Source organism: Ictidomys tridecemlineatus, chromosome 9 (assembly GCF_052094955.1).
Source record: "Ictidomys tridecemlineatus isolate mIctTri1 chromosome 9, mIctTri1.hap1, whole genome shotgun sequence".
NCBI classification, from domain to species: Eukaryota; Metazoa; Chordata; class Mammalia; order Rodentia; family Sciuridae; genus Ictidomys; species Ictidomys tridecemlineatus.
In genome coordinates, this window is record NC_135485.1 from 122627026 (window position 1) to 122641881 (window position 14856).

A 14856-nucleotide genomic window follows, 5' to 3' on the forward strand; every position below is an offset into this window, starting at 1 on the left:
AACAGGCAAGATCAGTCTCCATTGCTTCTTAAGGTTCTGTTTGACCCGCCCTTGGTACATAAGCTGGCTGCCCAGGGTTTCTGTCAATGGATACCGGCTGCTGCTAGAGTACAGCAGTGTTTGAAGCAGACAGGAAAGCTCGCAAGCTACAGTTCTTTAAATAGGACCAGGGACATCAGCCACTGACTTTGAGGCTAACTGTCAGCCCCCCTCCTTCCCAGCCCCACAACTGGGTGCTCTCCAGGGGTGTCCCCAGACATCTGAGGCGGAAGGCTGCCGGCAAAGGCTCACGTGTGCACTGGAAGGATGTTTGGTTGGGACTGGCATAAGTGGCTCAGAATGAGTTTGGGATCAAGGTGTTGTTTTACACACAAGATTTTGAGGCTGCAGGGGAAACATGAAGGAGCCCTGGGCACCTCTAGGAGTGAACTAAAGGGGAAACCCTCTTTAGTTCATCTCTGACTTCCTCAAACTCTGTAAGGGCTCAGCCTAAATAAGGAACTCAATAATTGTTGCTAAACACTAAATCATCCCTGGAAAGGGTATGAGGCTGGTCACTAGTAGCAAGATCAAGCCATACTGGGGGGGCAGAGGGCAACCAAGTGACAGAAGGTGAGGTGACTAAGTCCTGCTACCAGTCAACGCTTCCGACTTCTACCCCAGCGTTCTTTTCACTTCCTCCAGAGACCAATCACTCTCTCTGCTGCCGAGACCTGTGGACCAGTTCCTAGGAGACGGTTGCTCATTGCTTAAAGGAGCAGAACTTAGCCGAGCAGAATTTAGCCATGCCACCTCTGCATATTGTTGTGCCTCTCAATGCTCCCCTGAGAGTAATATTTAGCCTTGCCTGAGTATTTTCCATTATTATTATTATTAGTAGTAGTAGTAGTAGTAGTACCTGAAATTGAACCCAGGGGTGCTCAATCACTGAGCCACATCACATCCCCAGCCCTTTTTATTTTGAGACAGGGTCTCACTGAGTTGTTTAGCACTTCACTTTTTGCTGAGGCTGGCTTTGAACTCGTGATCTTCCTGCCTCAGCTTCTCAAGCCTCTGAGATTACAGGCATGAGCCACTGTGCTTGGCTATGCCTGAGTATTTTCTTGAGCTCTTGAAAATTGATTGAATGGAGGTGTCTGTAGTTCAGGAGATGCTAAAAGAGGAGCGCAATTACTCTATAACTTTAAAAGGCTCAGATTAAATATGACCTTTTTTTTTTTTTTTGGACCAAGAATTGAACCCAGGGGCTTCTAACCACTGAGCCCCATCCCCAGCCCTTTTTATTTTGAGACATTGAGACGGGGCCTCCCTTAGTTGCTGAGGCTGGCTTTGAACTTGGGATCCTCCTGCCCCAGCCTCCAGAGCCTTCAGGATTACAGGCCCCGCTATGACCTCCTTCTCGATGTCTCTGTTCACAGTCCCTGCCCTGGAGCTCTGTTTATCCCCTGTCACATTTCCATGGTCCTGAACTCCTGTTAACACAGATAATTGCTTGGAACCCTAATTGTGTACATATCCATATCTCCTTCCACTAGACGGGGAGCACCTTCAAGGAAAATCCTCTTTAGTTCAGGTTTTTAAAATTTATTACTATTGTTATTATTATAACTTGGTGCTGGGCATCAAATCCAAGGCCTCTCCTGTGCTAAGCTTGTGCTCCACCACTGAGCTGTTAATTTATTTTTGGCTGTCCCTAAGTCCTACCAGAGCTTGGCATAAATTAGGAACTCAATAATTGCTGATACATGCTAACATCATCCGTAGACTGGATATGAAGCAGATCAATGAAAACTGATGAGTTCTTGAAAACAGGTAGTTTGGAATAGAAGAAGTCAAAGATGAAATCTGCATTTCAGGAGACCGCAGGGATCGGCCACATAATTGAATGTGTTAACTGGCCCTGCCTGGATGCCCCGTGTGTGAAAAATGCAAAAACGCCTACTTGAAAAAGCTGCTTAATAAAAGCTTATTATTTTGACATTAATCAAAGGAAAGGCTATTCCGAACTAAGGCTTAATTTTAAAATTAATTAGTGTATATGCTTGAGAGCTCATGGTGCCTGAGACTTAAGGATATGAGTCAGTTTATAAGTGTCACAAGAAGTCATCTGGGGATTTTTGGTAGAAGAAACCAATCTACTGACCAGCCAGAGTCTCACCTTGCATCTGTATTTTGAGATATATCCCAAGTTCAGCATGTGTGAACAACAAACAGGCCACATTATATGACACTGCAGTTGCATGAGACCAGCATGAGACCTTGGAGTCAATATCTCTTCTCTTTGTGTGGACAGACAGCCCGATGCAGGAATTGAGTGCTATCCCAAGTGAAATAATCCACTTGGAGCTCACCAGAAGACAATTAAGGAAACAGCTTTTCTGGGATTTTGACCAAATCGATGATCATGGTTTAAAAAGCTCTGGGCCATCACGTCTTGGCCAGCGAAGGATCCTCAGGAAGTTCAAACTCAGGGCCACACTCTGCCGTGCAGTGGAGGGAGGCGCTTCTATCTCTGTTCTTTATGCTGTGCCCTGTCCATGTCAGCTTCACAGGGTCAGCAAACTAAAGGAACTTCCCAGACACCAAACACATGGGACTTATTAGCTGCCACAAGCAGAGGCGGTTACAGAAAGGAGAGCTAAAGAGCACCAGGCAGAAACAAGGTGTCGGTGACTGTTCTGATGGCCAGAGGCGAACACGGGAAGGACTGGAAGATTCTCTGTTCTGTTTCAGAAGAGTAAGATCCACACAATTACTGCATGAACCTTGAGAGGCAGAGAAAAGTAGAAGAACACACCAGCTGCATAACTGAAGTTGCACTTTCTTACACCGTAGAATCTGATATCTCACGTCAATGATTAGGACTGCCATCTGCTATTTCCTGAGACAGTCCCAATTTCAAGAGTTAATAAGATTGATAGGTAACATTACAGTGCTTGTTATATGTCAGATGCTGTTCTAAACGCTACATAAACTAGCTCATTTAATTCTCAAACAACCTTATAAGGTGGACTCTGTTATCCCTGTTTTACATAGGAGAAAGTAGAAGCACGGAGATGCTAAGTGACTTGCCCAAGATCACACAGCTAAGTAGTGGACCTAAGTAAAATTCTTCCTCAGAAATCCCTGCTCTAGCCACATACCATACTACCTTGGGGTTTTCCTGTTCTGTCAGGCTTGATGTCTAGTGGATTTGGGAAACCATGGCTCTGGTACTTTCCTTGCTATAGATGTATCACCTAGCTGTTGGCCCAGTTTCACAGTTATGGCATTTTAATAATAGGGTTCCATTTGTTTGCATTGGGTTGGGGACTGATTGACAGGGAAAGGGATGGTGAATGCTGGGTTAAACTTTGAGCAGCCAACCGGGAAGGGAGGAGCCCAAATAGTGCAGAGTGAGCAATCCGAGAATCTGGGGATTAGTTTAGGGAAGACCAGAAGCAGGAAAAGCAGATTGCCAAAGCCACTAGGTAAGAGGCTTCAGGGGGTGGGGACCTGGGAGAGAGAGAGTGGCTATGTCAAGCAGAGCTACTGTGGGAACTGACCCCAAGGACCAAGTGCACTCAGGGACAAAGACAAAAGAAACCACACAGAATGCTGAAACAACCTGTCAAAAAACAAGACAGAATAATACGAATAATAAAAATAAAAATCACAAGAAAAACAGAGGTAGAGAGGGAGTGAGGTTTAAAGTCCTCCTGTGTCTACAATTCTGAATCCCAGGAACAGAGAAGAGGCGCCCTGTTGGATGGATGAGCTCAGTTCTGTACGCAACCTCAACTCGCCTGCCTGTGTATCATTTGCATCACCCTCAAATGTTGGCAAAGGTGTGGAGAAACAGGAACTGTGGGCCGGGGTGGAGGGGGTGGGGGGTGATTCAGTGCAATCCTACTGCTTAACCCATCCATTGGCCTTTGGATGTTGATGATCCTATTTTGCATTTCTAGAAAGTCTATCCTTTTAAAAAATAAAGTTCAGCTTTGTTTTTTAACCTTGGTTATTTATTCCTTTTTTTTAAAAAAAAAGATATTTGTATTTTAAGCTCTTGTCATCTCATTGATGACTTTCTTTTTTTTTATACCAAGGATTGAACCCAGAGGGTGCTTGACCACTGAGCCACATCCCAGCCCTATTTTGTATTTTATTTAGAGACAGGGTCTCACAGAGTTGCTTAGTGCCTCGATTTTGCTGAGGCTGGCTTTGAATTCGTGATCCTCCTGCCTCAGCTTCCCGAGCCTCTGGGATTACAGGCGTGCACCACAGTGCCTGGCACTTTGGTGACTTTCCTCTGCAGTGTGTGTAGACCTAACCTTGCTGCTTGTTGTCTCTGTTCACGTGCACTCATGGAATCTTTGGGGGGCACCGAGGGCAAAACCTGGCACACAGAAGATGGCTCATCCTATCTCCTTGAACCCCAAGCCCTCTGATCCCACCACTGAGCTATTGTCAAGTGCTCTCAGCTCCAATTCTTATCTAGTAGAACTCCTGTCTTGCCACCGTGAACGAGGATTTGGAAGAAGTGGTGACAGGGAAGTGCCAGCCTTGAGGAGAGCTCATGACGGGAGTTTAGGCTTAACCTCAGCCAAGAGCGGGACTGGGAAGGGGGAAGGCATCAGGGATCAGCCTCCAAGGGCTGCACGAGGAGGTACCAGAGCCTCCGCATGAGTGTGAGCAGAACTAGACCCGGCAATGGAGCCAACCCGGTCACCAGAGGTGGGACCGAGGAGACTGGAGCCATTGCCAATGACAAGGAGACAGCAGAACAGGGAAAATCAGAGTGAGTCAAGGTCATAGCTCAGTGGGAGAGAGCTGGCCCAGCAGGCATGAGGCCCTGGGTCCCATCCCCAGCTCTGAGAAGGGAAGGAGGAAGAAAATAAAAGAAACGGCCACAGAGGGCCCAGGGTGGGTTCCACAGGTGGCAAGATCACCTCCCCTAGCTTTGACCTTTGCCAAGGCCATTGTAGCAGCTTTAAAAAAAAAAACACACGACCTGGGGCTTTAACTTTAGCTTTTCACCTGGTGGATGAATAGGAGCCTCCCAGAAGCATTATGGGATCTCTTAGGGCCCCTGGCGGCCCAAATCTTTATTTTGGGGAATCCCCACTAGGCGATATGGCTTTTCATTTCCTCTACAACCTTCTTTTGATTTCTCTCCCCCCCCCCATTTTCTGGGCCATTTCCTGGCTTTCTTGTGATTTCTTTATGCATTTAAAAGGTCACTTCTTATTTTCAAGCAATGTTTCTAGGTGTAGCACACTGGGAGAAGTGTCAGGCTCTCAAGTATATCAGATTACTGAAAAAGGAAATTTTTCTATACAACTGTTTTGGAGCATGATTTAGAAATATCTAGTGACCCGAAGACAGTTTCACTCCACAATCCCAAGAATTGACTCCTGGATCACTCAAAAATGTACAGCAAAGAGACATGGCCAAGAACGTTGATTATAGCATCGTTTGTAAAAACTGGGGATGGGGAGAGAAAGCAACCTAAATGTCCATTCACAGAAGGAGGAAAAATAAGACTTTGTACACTTATAGAATGAGACACCAAAGCAGGTAAAAAAGATTTTTTTTTTGGCAGTTGAGATATATATTTTCACAAAACAGCATGTAGCACATGCACACCATTGTGCAATATGCTCATCCATATGTCATGATTTTGGGTATTATATAAAAATTATGCATGTATTTATGGTTAAAAAAGACTTCTAGATACATTGATCAAAATGAAAAAATAACACCCTGAGTGTTATTGATGTGATCTTCTCTCTTGTTTCTGGAAAAGATTCAACATGGGATCAGGAACACATCAGTGACCCTGGGCATAATTTCAACGACTTCAAACCCAAGTTTTCCATCTGTAAAATGGAAACAAAATCAAATTTTGGAATTTATATAGTCTATGCAATTACTCTTATAAGAGCTTTTTTATTCATTTTAAAAGTCGTAGGTAGCATCAGCGTTCATTTACGTAATTATATAAGCAGGGAATCCAATTCGCTCTAAGTCAGGCCCCGGTACTTTCCCTTCTCCTTCCCTTCTTCCTTCCCTGTTCCCTTCCCTCTGTTCTACTAATCTTCTATTTAGTGTTTTTTAGTTGTTGTTGTTGTTTTCTATCAGTGCCTTGTGGATATACATGAGGTGAGATTCCCTGAGGTATATTCATATATGTAACAGGACATTTTGGTGAGGTTCATGCCACTATTCTTCCCTTTTCCCATCCCTCCTCCATCCCCCTCTTATCCCCCCGCCCTGCCCCACTTTGGTCTAAGAGCAGGTAAAATTGATGAACTAGAACCACATGTATCAAGATGGATCAGTCTCAAAAATAATATTGACAAAAAAGTCATTGGAAAATAATTATACACAAGCAGGAAATGGCAGCACACACCTGTGGTGCTTAGGAGGCTGAGGCTGGAGAACTACTTAAAGCCCAGGAGTTTGAGACCAGCTTTGGCAATATAGCAAGACCCTTACCTCAAAAAATACTTTTTAAAGAGATTATTATGCACAGAATTGTTATATTTATTTTAAAAGGATTTTTGTTTTGTTTTGTACTAGGATTGAACCCAGGGTGCTTAATCACTGAGCACATCCCGAGGCCTTTTTATATATTTTTAAATTTTGAGACAAAGTCTTGCTAATTTCCTTAGGGCTTCACTAAGTTGCTGAGGCTGGCTTTGAACTTGAAATCCTTTCAGAATAAAAAGGTTGTAGTCCAAGCTTTAGCCATCTAAGACCCAGTAGCCAAACCCAGCCAGCTTCTGTTTTTTTCTTGTTCTGCATAAAGTTATGAATATTCTCTACATTTGTAAATGGTTATAATTTTATAGTTATATAAGTAAATACTTGCATCCTGGCTTGTATTTTGCTTCTTGACCCCACAAAATCTGAAATGTTTACTCTCTGGCCCTTTAAGAAAAAGTTTGCCATTGCTACTCTAATCAATATGGAAAACTTACGATATTTAGGTGGTGGGTCCCCTGCTAATTGTTGTGTGTGTGTGTGTGTGTTATTTTGTACTGGGGACTCAACCCAGGGGTGCTTAATCACTGAGCCATATGCCTAGTCCTTTTTACTTGCTTGTATTTAGAGACAGAGTCTCACTGAATTGCTTAGGGCCTCTCTAAATTGTCGAGGCTGGCTTTGAACTTGCAGTCCTCTTGCCTCAGCCTCTCAAGCTACTGGGATTACAGGAGTGCACCTCCATGCCTGGCTCTATCCACCTCTAAATCCATTGCAATGTGGTTCCTGCCTCAGGTGCAGCACCCAGATTGCTCCATCTGGGGCATGATGCCTCCTGACAGCTACACCCGAAGGAGCCATTTCTGTCCTTTTCTGCGTTTCCCTGTAGCACTGACCAGATTGACTCAATCATTGCCATTCTCCTCTTCCTTGGACCCGACGTGTCATTTTCTCCTAGGTCTCCTCTGATGACTCTGGTTGCTCCTTTTCAGCTTGGGGCTGTGAAGGATTTTTTTCAGCTGCTCATTTCATGTTCCTCTTTTCTTTCTCATTCCTTCTGCTATTCCCGGGCCCTCCTATCACTTTCATGGCTTTAATCTCACACTTGGGCTGACAGTTCCCAAATCATCACCTGCAGTCAGCTCTCTCCACCCAGCTCTCCTTGGCTCTGTCACAGGACTCTGAAGCTGAGCGTGTCCAACACAGAGTTCATTCTCTGCTCCCTCTCGTTTAGACCCTCCTTACCTTCACCTGGGCTAACTTCTTAACCCACGTCTTTGCCGCCAATTTCACCTCCATTTCACCCAACTTCCAGGGCGGTCTTGCTGTAGGACCAATGACATCCTTTTCCTCCTGTACTTATCCCTTTAGGGTTTTTTATTTTCTTAGGACAGATTCCAAACCCCTTGGCATCATGACCACCCTCTTACCAGCTGGAGCTGAGTTCCTGTCTCTCTTAACCATGGCCACATCCCATTATGTGCCCTACGATGTGACAGCTTGAACATACCAAGCTGTCAGGCCCCTGGGCCTTTTTATGTCCTGGGTCCCCAACTGCAGCACTCATCCCTGTCATCTTTGCTTGATGCACCCCTGAGATCCAGTTCAGTGGTCCACACCTCTATAAAGACTTCCTGAATCCCAGCCCCAGATGCAGCAGGTTCTCTTCCACACCCTCATGATGCTCCTTGCACATAAATATTATGGCGTTTATTAGTCTGTGTTATATTTATTGATTTACATGCCATCGTCCTGACTTAGTCATTTCCCTGGGAGCCAGAGGCCTGGTCCCATTCACCCCTCTATCTCAGGATTTAGAATAATGCTGGTATGCCATTGGTCCCCACACAAGTGTGGTGACTGACTGACACAATAAACAAATGACATGAAATTCATCTTATCTTCAAGACAAGATTAAATTTGTTGAAATAATGAAATCAAATTATAGTAATACCTGAATCAATGTGATATTTACTTAATCCACTTTTATAATTTCATTCTTAGATGTGAACTAATCCCAGATTTTTTTTTTATTTTTAAAATATTTTTTAGTTGCAGATGGACACATACCTTTATTTATTTATTTTTCTGTGGTGCTGAGGATCAAACCCGGTACCTCACACAGGCGAGGCAAGTGCTCTACCACTGACTGAGCCACAATCCCAGCCCCCAAATATTTTAATGTATGAATTAAAGGTGGTTCACTTCTGTCTCTTCAAATGAAAACAATTATCCTTCCCTCCACTTTCCTGTAGAAAAATACTGTGTAGCTTCAGAGAAAGCATCCTTACACGCCTTCTTCTCAAAATATGGAAGACCCAGAAATATGCGTTCAACGGCAGGATAACTTGCAGAAGGGACAGAAATTTAAGTGCATTTGGGGAAAATTGTTGAAGGGAAACAAAGGGACTCCAAGTTCCATAGACACTAGTTTTCAAGCCAGTCAAAGCTGATTTAAAAACTTGAAGTACATCCCATGCGAGTCAGTATACATATGAGACCCACACAGGTAATGCACGAGACATACTTACACTAAAAATCACTCATTGCTTGTCTGATATTCAAATTTAACTGAACATCTTGTATTTAATTTAGTAACTCCATTTAGGATTATGATTATCTTTTCTCAAGCAAAGATCATCTCTCTGTTTATCCATGAATAAGATCATAGACCTACTGACTATAGACATGTTGATTATGTAGCTGGGTACATATGAATTAGACAAATATTTAGGTTGAGTTCTAGATCAACAACTCAAAATAACAAGCAAAGAAACTATCACTGAAAAAAAAATTTAGATTAAAGAAAAATAAATAAAAGTAGATCAAAGAATCTATTAGTGTAATGAATCACAATAAAAACTCAATGAGCAGCATCGTAAGAGGGAATTCATAAATACAAAGAAGAGGTTGACAGAGTGAGAACAGCGCAAGGGCAGTAGCTCAAGCAGCAGCAGTGAACTTCAGAGCACTGGAGGCCTGTTCTCCCGTCCAGGTGAAAGGGCAGGACTGATTCTCCTCAAAGGTTAAGCAGGATCAAAAGCCAGCCAACCTTAGGGACCTGGGCAGGTCTTTGCTGAGTGATCTAATATTCCCTTTATCTCCTCTTAGGCTACTTCTTTTTTTCTTTCTTTTTTTGGTACCAGGGATTGAACCCAAGGATGTTTAAATACTAAGCCACATCCCCAGACCTTTTTGTATTTTATTTAGAGTTAGGGCCTCACTAAGTTGCTGAGGCTGGCTTTGAACTTGTGATCCTCCTGCCTCAGCTTCCAGAGCAGCTGGGATTACAGGCGTGCGCCACCTCGCCACTCTTAAGACCTCAGCAACTTCTTTCCTTCTTAAGCCTCTTGCAAAAAAACTTCAAACCATAAACTAACTCTTGTCCTCTGCTACCGCAGAGGCTGGTGCTGCAGCCCTGGGGTCACGGGGACCTTGGGGGACAGGTGTGCCTCCACCCTCTCCCTGGTTCCTCCTGAGCTCCGGGTGGGGTGTGTGGACCACTGGCGTGGCGGACCTCATCTCTTTCTGCTCTCCTGTTCTCACAATTCATCACAAACACACACCTGCCATTTCCTGCTGCGCTGTCCTACAGTTGTTTTTTCTGGAAAAGCTGAGCCTCTGCTGAGCTGAATGAGGACTGTGACGTGGGGACAGAAGTTCCCTGATTTCCAGAATGAGGTGGGCAGTGTCTCCCTCTGCCAGTGTCTCCTGGTAGGCCAGGCTAGGGTGTGGCCGGGAGCACTTGTTTTCAAGTTCTTCTGAAGTTGGCCAGCTTTCCACACCTGGACCGACTGCCTGAGACAATCGGCTTATAAAGGTCAAGGTCTCTACTTGGACTCACAATATGAAAGTCTCAGTCCAGGAGCCCTTGGCCTCTGTGGTTGGGGGCCTGAGGGGGGGGGCAGCGCATCATGGCAGGAAGTATGAGGCAGAGTGACGTCACTCACTTCATGGCCGGGAACTGAAGGAGGAAAAGAAGAGACCCTTCAAAGACACCCCCTCAGTGACCTAAAGACCTCCCCCTAGGCCCCACCTCTTAAGGTCCACCACCCTCCTATAGCGCCACGGGCTAGGGACCAAATTAACACATGGGCCTTGGGGGGATATTCTGGAGTCATTTTGAAATTGGTTATTCAAATAAAAGATAGAAATATACAAAAAGTAGAAAAGTACTCAGGTGAGCAATGATAACTATCATTTAATGACCCCCCGGCTCCATTTCAAAGCACTTTCAGGCCTTATTATTCTACCGATGGTGGGAACAATTTTGTTTTAAGGTTTTAAAATGTGTATGTGCTCTGACCCATAAAAATACTTATTTTTTAAAACTGTCAAGTCTACGAGCTAGGATTCCAGTGCAGGAAAGGTGAAGTCAAAGGGCTAAAGATGCAGCTTCTCAACATTAGTAACTTCCAACAAGAGACATCTTGGGATCTAGAAAAATCTGATTAAAATTGAGCAAGCTTTCCCTATAAGTAAATAAATATAAGTAAGTATAAAATGTTTAAAGAAATAAACAACATCTCCTTCGTGGTAGAGCAAGGTTTTGTTTTTGTTGTTGTTGTGTTTTGTGTATTTTTTTTTGGGGGGGGGACGGGTACCAGGTATTGAACCCAGGGGCATTTAACCCCTGAGCCAGGTCCCCAGCCCTTTTTATTTTGAGACAGGGTTTCACTAAGTTGTTCAGGTCCTCGCTAAGTTGCTGAGGCTGGCTTTGAACTCCTGATCCTCCTGCCTCAGCCTCCCGAGCAGCTGGAATGACAGACATGTGTCACTGTGCAAGGCCAGAACATGTGAACTGCAATTACAGGGCGCTTTTCAACACACAGAGATAAAAATATATATAATATAAAGCATCACAGGTGAATCCCCAGAACCCACTGCTGCATGAAGGTGCTTTTCCAGAGAACCCTCCTCAAAATGAGCAAAAAAGAGACATTTTTAAATGTTCTTTTGTCATAAGGCATTGTCTCCTGTAGGTGTCTGATGGTTGTAGAGAAAGGGTCTAAGCACCCTTTCGGCCATTAACCTGCACTGCTTTCCTCTGGCCATTTTTCTGACCATTTCTTCTTCAAGGAAATATGTCAGGACAAACAAATTAGGTGACTGTTTTCCCTTATTAAAACCTGTCACATACAAAGAGCACTGAGCTTCCAGGGAAAACAGCAGCCCCTTCACTTCCCAGTCCTGCTCCCAGGGGGGATCAAGTGGCCTGAGCTTCACGTGTGGGCAGGCCTGTGAAATGCCCCATGCCCCCCACTAAGGAAATGTAAACATGACACCTCATCACTAGGGACTCATAACTTTGCATTTCGCAATTTCTTTAATTACCCAGGATTTTTGGGGGGGAGGGGAGAGGGCCTGTATTTCCTGGAAGGAAGTTATCAGGTGAGGAGGGTATCAGATTCTTTTATTTATTTACTTAGGTACTAGAAATTGAACCCAGGGGCACTAAACACTGAGCCACATCGCCAGCCTTTTTTTTTTTTTAATTGATTTTATTTAGAGACAAGGTCTTGCTGAGTTGCTTAGGGCCTCCCTAAGTTGCTGAGGGTGGCTTTGAACTCAAGATCCTTCTGCCTCAGCCTCCTGAGCCACTGGGATTACAGGTGTGCGCCACAGCACCTGGCTCAGATCTTGATTATAGGGTGAGAGGAGTGATACCAATGTTACCTGACCCGCCTCCCCCGTCCACATTTCCTTCAGTCGTTCACTCCACAGACAGCTGTGACCTGAAGGACGACTGAAATGAAAGGAGGGATCCGATTGAACTTGGTAGGCTGGGTTCCAGATGCTCGGGACAGTCCAGGACAGTGGAGGAGACGAACAGAGAGAAGTCCATGATGGAGGCGACTTCAAACAACAAATGATAGGTTAGTGCTGTTTTGAAGCCAGGTGGTCTAGAGAAAGAGCAGAGCCCTTCCGCGCGCCATCTGGGGTCCATGAGCCAGGGTGTCCCAGAGGTGTCACCCTTCTACCTTGTCCGTCAAACAGTCCTCCCTCGACAGGCGGGTGCCTGGTGAGTCTGGTAAGGCCATTTGTTCCTGTTTTGTCCTGACCACATCAAAGCCAGTTTCCAAAATGCTACTGGGGAGAAGGAAGAGTAGGCAGACTTCTTGGATTTGGTTCCTGAGTCTCCTGAAATTCATATATGGTCCGTTGTTCCACAGAGCAGGAGAGAACAATTAACACCTGCCACGATCTGTTTCATTTCACCATCTAAATTATAAGTGTTTCCATAATTTGTGTACAGAGTTCGTATAATTAACACAAGAAAGATGGGGTATCTGATTGAGGTTCGACATTCATCCTGACATCCTGTTTAGTAATATTCTCTCACCTTGGTTTAATTTCATGTGGCATTAGCAGCCTGACAGTCCGGCCGTTAGGATATAACACTCTGTCTAATTTTAAAAATTAGAATGACGAGGGGTGTAGCTCAGTGGTAGAGCATGTGCTTAGCATGTGTGAGGCTCTGGGTTTCACGCCCAGCACCCCAAAATACAAACAAACAAATATTTTTCATTCCTAGGTTTCGGCACCAAAAAGTACAAGCCCAAAATTGAAACATAAAGCCAGATGTCAAAAAACAAAACAAAACAAAATAACAACCTTGGTTACACATTGCCACTTAAAAAAAAAAAAAAAAAAGGAGAAGTGAGCCTGTTTGCGTCACAAAGAAGCAAAGTCATTTCCACGCAGTGATGATGCTCAGATCAGTGATAAAGGGGCTCTGTGTGGCTGGGCTGCTGGGGCCCCTGGGCCTCAGGGATCCTCACCAGATGTATGAGCTATGAGACCCAGATGTGTTTGCATGAATATTGTAAATAAGCATTTGTAAATGCCTTGCACACCATGCAGTTTTTATTATCCAGGGACTTTAGGATTTACAGTCAGGGGAGGTATTGAAGGTTGTTTGCAAGGTCACATGACCGTTTCCATTATCTCTTAGTAATGCTAATAATAGTCCTGGGAGAGTTTGTGTTGAGGTCACTTGAGATAACCAGGAGTGGGCCACCCAAAAGAGAGACAATGTGTTGGATCTGCACCTTTGGGGCCACCAGCCTTGAGCCCTCACACCTGACTTGGCAGGTGGGTCACATGCAGGGTTCAGGGGCACGAATGCCAAGCTTTGCAAGGTCTTTCTGCTTTTCAAGGGCTGCGTTTGGGTTTCTTCTTCTCTCCTGCACTTGTGTTTGCTAAAGTCCCTCTCTCCACCCTCAGTCTCTCTCTCTCTCTCTCTTTAGCAGTGTCACCAGTTTCACCCAGGGCCCCACCCCTTGTGCCCTGAAATACATCCAAATTTAGATAAGAAGATTCGAACATAAAATAAGGAAGTAGTACCAGGCAGATGAACCTTCCGGGGAACAACTGAAACCGACACGTACAGAGATGGGGAAAGAAAAAGAGTATGACACAAAAATAACAAATCGACCAGCACCTGGCCTGTGCATGCCCCTTTAAGGCTTTGGAAGCATCTTCACATTCATTATTACATGGTCTGGGATGTAGTTCAACGGAGAATTCTTGCCTAACGTTTATTATTTCTTCTGCTTTCATGCTAACACTGTGGGAGAGGCAGATCAGAAGGCTTACTTTTGGGTCTTTTAAGGAATGGAAGGTTCTAGAAGGGAAAGGACTCTTCCCTGGTCTCCCAGATAGAGACTGACAGCAGGTCTCAAGCCCAGCTCTTCTGAATTCAGATCTTATCTCCCTTCAGTGATAACACGGCTGTGTCCAAGGGGCCCTGGATCAACACAAGAACTGTCCCTGCAACTCCCACGGGGCCCATCACTAGAGGAATCCTGCTTTCCTCCACAGTGCTGCTGGACCCCGGGGCTGGAAGAAGCCTTGTACCCAGGAGGCTCCCACAGGAAGTCACCCTGGACTAAATGGGCCTTGGCAAATGTTTACTAGAAAAGGCTGGAGCTGGGCTATGGGAGGCTGCAGGTGGTGTCAGGGGAACCCATGTCCACTGGGTTAAAAGTTGCTGTGACCCTGCTGGTCACGGGCGAACAGCTACAATACTTTAGGAGAAAGTCTCCCGAGCTGCTGTCTGTCTGTTCCACTCATGTCCACTGGTGTGACCCCTGGTTCTTCCTTTGGTTTCCATCTTGATTTCATCCACTTCTGATTTCTTTCCTAAATCTCACCTCTGGCGCTTTGCCGGCCCACCCACTCCTGGTTACTAATTTCATTCTGTGACACTCCCCCGGACCCTTTTCCACTCCCCTGTCTATGACTCTTAGAGCTGATCCCCAGTGGTTTCCACTTTCCTCTGACCTCACAGATCCTTGGACATCTGGCCTTTCCCTGGCTGAATCCTGCCAGTTCCCCCCGAAGTGAGCCCTGGGTGAGGGTTGTCTTGGAGAAGCCTTGAGGTCAGAT

General features: G+C 45.0%; 1 protein-coding gene across 1 annotated transcript in view; it reads left to right on the forward strand.

The window, feature by feature from the left end:
- Positions 1 to 14856, forward strand: part of Tmem154 (transmembrane protein 154) — a 42900-nt gene that overhangs the window by 859 nt on the left and 27185 nt on the right. The window lies entirely within an intron of this gene.